Genomic DNA, 6,070 nt, shown 5'->3' with positions numbered 1-6,070 from the left:
ATATATATAATCAGACTGGAGCCTGGTGTTGCCATCCGGTTTCACCAGTCCTCAGTCAAATCGTCCAACCCATGCTAGCATGGAAAGCGGACGTTAAACGATGATGATGATGATGATGATGATATATATAAAACCCATTGTATACATATATACATAAAAAAATACACACACATGCATACTCACACACATGTACACACAGATATGTATATTCTTAATTTAACATTTATCACTAATATACACTATTACAGACTTGATAGGCCCTTTACAAATGATAGAGTGCCATCAGAAGGCTTGTGCTGAATGGGAAATATCTGTGCTACAGACTGCTATGTGATATGATTGGCACCAAAAATTTCTTTACAGCGTGAGTTAGCCAACAGTTCATCACCTGCGTGTTAATTAATCAAGTTATTTTGGTAGAGAGGTACTGACCTCTGTCAGAGCAGAGCCAGATATCTATAAAGTTGTCATTTGAAATTCTGATTGTACTGGCACTGACTACAGAGTTTTATTCATGGTTTAATAGCAATATATACATACTTACTGAGTCTTTTTGTATGTCGCATTGTTCTTTACATTGTGCAAGCAGAAAAGCTATTTATATTAAAGTAGCTTACTGATCTCTCTCATCACTTTTAGTGTTTGTCATCATATTCTGTGAGCTGTTCTCTGTAAGTGTGTGTGTGTGTGTGTGTGTGCGTGTGTGTGTTTCTCCCTTCTTCGTTTTGACACCTTTTACATCTGACTACATTTTGGCAATATGCTAATTTGGTCCAGAGCTTTCTTTTAAGCAGGCAACTATCTATTTGACATATATCTTGGTCTAGGTTATATATTTATCTATGTAGCTACATGTATATATAAACTATCTATTGATATCTATCAATATTCATATGCGAAAAAAATATCTGTATGCTTATAGCTTTGTGTTTATGTGCATGTGCTTACGTGTATATACATGTGTGTGTGTGCGTGCATATGTATATGTATAAATATATATATATATATATATATATATATGTATATATATATGTGTGTGTGTGTGTATATATATATATATATACATACATATACTATTAGCTCTCTTTGACAGATTCCTGTTGAAATGATACTGATGCTACAGTTGTGTCTAATGGTGTAATAGTTTTGTGTATTGCCCTAGTAATATTTCTCTTCCTTGGTTAGTGCCAGCCTTTGGATATCACCTCTGTTTCATCCACTCCTGCCGCTCTAGTCACCACTAGTACCACAACCAACCACGTCTTCTGTGAGTGCTACTGCTTCAGTTGTTGCTGCTGCGAGTACATTGAATACTAAGCTTCAACTCTGTCTTTGTCTTTACATCACCACCGTCGCCACCACCACCACCACCATTGCTGCTGCCACCACCACCATCATCGCCACTGCTACCACTACCTACACCACCTGCTCTGCTGCTGTACCTTCATCATCTCTAGCATTACGACCACTATCACTTCCAGCACCAACATCACCGCTATTACATTCACTCCCCCACCATCAACCCTTGTAGTCAACATCACATCCAACTAACTACTCCACAACCATCAACACCACCATCACCACCACCACCACCACCACCACCACCATCAGCCTTAACTATTGAGACACCACTACAACAACTACCACCACATCCATCATCACTACCACCACTAACTTTGCCACAACCACTAACATCATCCACCCCACCCCCCGCCACACCAGGGATCATTTAGCTTGTTAGAAATAGCAGCCAAATATCTCATGCATCACATACTACCATTTTAAGAAAGGAAGGACACTTTGAAAAAATTAGTCCTAGTTACACTGTTTGGACCAAACACAAAACGGGATGGCCACTGTTGGAATGTCTTTGATCATAAGTCTATTCCACCAGCATTGTTGACATGGACTTCAACAACAACAACAAAATCCATCACCATTATCAGCATTAAATATTGAGACGCCACCAATACCAACATTGGTATTACCATAACCACTAACACCACCATTACCACTACCACCACCACCACCACCACCACCACCACCACCACTAATGTCCCTTGTCCCACCACGACAACGACGACCACCACCACCACTTTGCATCATCAATCCCTGACACTTGCAGGAGACCACGGCTACTGATGTTGCCACTGCACTATCTGCTGCCGTTACCACTTTTTTCTGTCAGCGCCTGCTTGGAATATTGCCTGAGGAGTATTTTGTCCTTTAAAACTGTTCTTCATCTATTTCCCCATCACTTGCATATGTATCTTCTGTCAAATAACTCCGGCTCTATAATTACTGGACACTACTATTTATTATAATTATAATTATAATTATTACCATTATTATTATTATTATTATCATCATCACAATTATTATTGTTATTATCATTATTTTTATTCTTCTGCTACCTTTTCTTTTTCTTCTTCTTTTACGAAGGGAAAAAATGCAAGAAAGAAAGAAAGAAAGAAAGAAAGAAATCAACTGCCCAAAATTTGAAACTTTCATTAATATAACAACAAGAATAACTATAGCGTCGACAACATAAAAGAAAAAATAACAATAACAATGATATATAGCTTTGCGAAAAGAGAAGAAAAAAGAAACGAGAGACAAGACAAAAACATATTAACTATCCTACTAAGTAGCAATAACTATATTTATTTACTATTTATAGCAACTTACCGATAACTATCCTTACTATTTAAAGCAACTATTTATTAACTGTGTTTTTTTATTTTTCATTTCATGTATATTTTATTTTATTCTATTTACGCACTTTCGTTTCATTATTGTAACACTCGTAAACAAAGACGCTGATCATTAATGTAACATTCATAAACAAAGAGATTGACAAACAAACAAAAAAAAAAGCTTAAAAAAAAAAGGAAAAAACAATCTGCCCTCTGCTTATAAATCCATAATAATAAGCACTGTGGTTTCTTGATGTGTTTAAAAAAGTGAGTGCAGACTGCAAGCTACAAAGACAATGATAACAAAAATGAGAACAAGAATAAAATAGAAGTTTTCCATGGTTTTTCACCATTCTTGCCAGAATTGACAAGTAGTTTTGATATTGTTTGTTCTTTTTCTTTGTTATTTCTTCCTTTTTGTTAGAAGTACTTCTTTGTATAAGTTGTGAAAAGTGATAAGAACAGTTCTAAATATACATGAATACATAGGTACGTGTGTGTGTACATATCTACATATGTGTATATATATATATAAATATATATATATATATAAATATATATATATATATTTATATATATGTGTGTGTGTGTGTGTGTGTGTGTATGTATGTATAAATATCTATATACACATATATTCATATATATATATGTATGTATGTCTATGATTTTGTTTGGTTCTAGGATTATCTGTGCTAGTACACAAAATATACTTCTACACATAGAGTCGATCTTATATATGCATATGAGCAGGCACACAATCAATACTACACACTCAGCAAGCACATACTTATAAACACAAATACACACACAGCTGCATATGTACATGGGCATATAATAGTCGCACTTTTAACCTAGTTGCATGTTTGTATGAAGATATACACATGCACAAAACTTTGGAGCTCATTCCATTATAAATGGACAACGGATTTAATCAAAAAGCAGGTGTTCTTGGACGAAGAGAAGGTGGAAACAGTAAAGAGATCAGCAACAGCATTTCTTCAGTAGTTCTGTTTGAGCCTTATATATTCTGGAAAAGGTTAAAATTTAAACTTTCAAACTGGGGTCATTACACAGCACCGGGCCCAGATCTCGCAGGTAAAATTTACATATATATATATACATATATGCATGTGTGTATGTTAATGTGTGTGTATACATATATATATATGTGTGTGTGTATATGTATATGTATTTATGTATGTAAACTTATGTTAAATCTCTTTGCATAGTATGCTTGGTCTTTGATCATAATATTTCTTTTAAAAAAAAGATTGTTGTAGAATGATGAAAAACAGTAAATTTATGGTTTTAGTTTTTGAATTTATGTTGCTATTAGAAAGCTGTTGGTGACTTTTGTTTCTGTTTAGCTTATCTATCTAAAGCAGAAGTACATGAAAAATAACCACTTTATAAAAATTATAATTGTCATTCTAATCAATTCTTAATTTAGGAAAAAATGTGACCATATCCCTTGGTCAGTATGTCAAAATTTGTTCTAATATGCCTGGATATTTCTAAAATGAGAGAATGAGATGCTTGTTTCTTTATCACAGAGACTATCTTTACATATGGGAACATTGAAGTTTTGAAGAATTGTCCAATCAGCATTCATCAAAGTAGTCAGAACAATGTTTAACTTTGAAGAACTGATAAGAATTGGTTCTTTTCCATTCAATACAGTTGTGTATTGTGTATAAGTCTAGTGTTTAATTCCACTCTGTTTTCTAATTTAAGAGGTTCCTTGTAGGCAAGTGATAATAGCATTTGAGCTTATCATCCCTTATCATTATTGTTATTATAATTTTTCTTTTTTTTTTTTGTTAAATATATATACTCAGCTTATATTCGAAGATCTGGAAAGGTTAATTTTCAATTCTTCAGACTTCAAATTCTGTTATGTTTATTTTAATTCTTATCTCACTTTCAAATTGATATCTGAAATATTTGATAATCTTTAGAGGATAAAACATAAATAGAGGGTTTTTTTTTTATTTATTGTATTCAAAAGGTGATTGAATTTATTTGGTCTGTGAGTTTTTATGAAGGTGGCAAGCTGGACAAAATGCGATATTTCTCCTGATTCTTTATGTTCTGAGTTCAAATACTACTGAGATCAACTTTGCCTTTCTTCTCTTCAGGGTTGATAAAATAAATTACCAGTTAAGTACTCATGTTGATGTAATCAACTTGTCCCTTATCCTCAGAATTGCTGGCCTTTGGTCACTTATACACCATGGAAACCTATATCGGCCTTATGTGTCCTAGGATTTAAAAATAGCAAAAAGAAAAAAGAAAACCCAGTTTTAAGAGTCCCAAGTGATATTTGTAGAAAAAACGTTACATAACCATTTAAAATTACTGTAACCTAAACCAGTCTATCATAGCTTAGAATAATTATTAGGACAGTCACAGATTGGCAGAACTGGTAGTGTGTTGGACCAAATACACCTTACAGTGTATTACTGTGACTATGTATGTTCTGGATTCAAACCTTGCCTGATATCCTTACAGAGTTGATAAAATGAATACTGGGGTTGATCTTAATCAGTTACCACCTCTGCCAAAATTTAAGGTTCTATGCCTATATTAGAAACCATTATTAGCATCAACATCTCATGGAAGACTAGGTTTGGGATTTGTTCTTATCACATTCCATGCAACAATATCCATTAGTTCCACTCTAGGCATGTATTCTTTTAACTGTATTTTGGTCTTTTGATGAGTAAAAGAGATTTTTATTTAATACTACTAGAAAATGAAGATGTACAACTGAGTAGTGACAACTGTCTCAAATGATAAAATACAGTTTGGAAAGAAATGAAGTCTATACTGTTTTAAGAAACATAACTGCTGACTACAGAAGATTTTTAAAAAAACTACAAAAAAAGATATTTTAACTGTTTCCATTTTCAGCCATGATTCATGAATAGGGGTGTAAATGATGTAGAGTAGTGATACACACACACACACACACACACACACACACACACACACACACATATATATGGTGTAACCAAGCTATATCACACCCTCTTTGATTCAATTTTAAGTCGCTTGATTCATGATCCAACAAGCAATTATGGATTATGAGACATTTTCTGGATTAGGAAATGAAAGGGAGAATTTTGATTTCTGAGTTTCATATATATATATATATATATATATACACACACACACACACATACATCATAAAACCATATATATTTATATCTATAGGTTTATATATATATATATAGGGAGAATTCACAAAAAAACAACAGATGAAGACAGGTGGTGTAGGAAACAAGCAGATGCGTTAGTATAACACTCGGGAATTGAAAAAGTGTGTATATATATATATATATATACACACACACCATAAAACATATATAAAA

At 33.3% G+C, this 6,070-nt stretch overlaps 1 protein-coding gene and 1 long non-coding RNA gene across 7 annotated transcripts in view; both read left to right on the top strand.

Moving 5' to 3' along the window:
- Positions 1 to 6,070, top strand: part of LOC106883075 (uncharacterized) — a 322,884-nt gene that overhangs the window by 111,881 nt on the left and 204,933 nt on the right. The window contains exon 1 of one of the 6 annotated variants that reach the window (XM_014933980.2): positions 3,308 to 3,791. The exons of the other annotated variants lie outside the window; for them this stretch is intronic. The gene's annotated coding sequence lies outside the window, so the exon portion shown is untranslated. Of the gene's footprint in view, positions 1 to 3,307; positions 3,792 to 6,070 lie in introns of those variants that run through there. 6 annotated transcript variants of the gene reach the window in all.
- Positions 1,277 to 3,070, top strand: LOC128247563 (uncharacterized). The gene is made up of 2 exons (XR_008263879.1): positions 1,277 to 2,214; positions 2,443 to 3,070. It is a non-coding gene; the product is annotated as an uncharacterized LOC128247563 (long non-coding RNA).

The sequence above is a fragment of the Octopus bimaculoides genome, chromosome 4, assembly GCF_001194135.2.
Source record: "Octopus bimaculoides isolate UCB-OBI-ISO-001 chromosome 4, ASM119413v2, whole genome shotgun sequence".
Classification (NCBI taxonomy): Eukaryota; Metazoa; Mollusca; class Cephalopoda; order Octopoda; family Octopodidae; genus Octopus; species Octopus bimaculoides.
The sequence above is the reverse complement of the archived record's forward strand: the minus strand, read 5'-3'. Positions and strand labels throughout refer to the sequence as shown.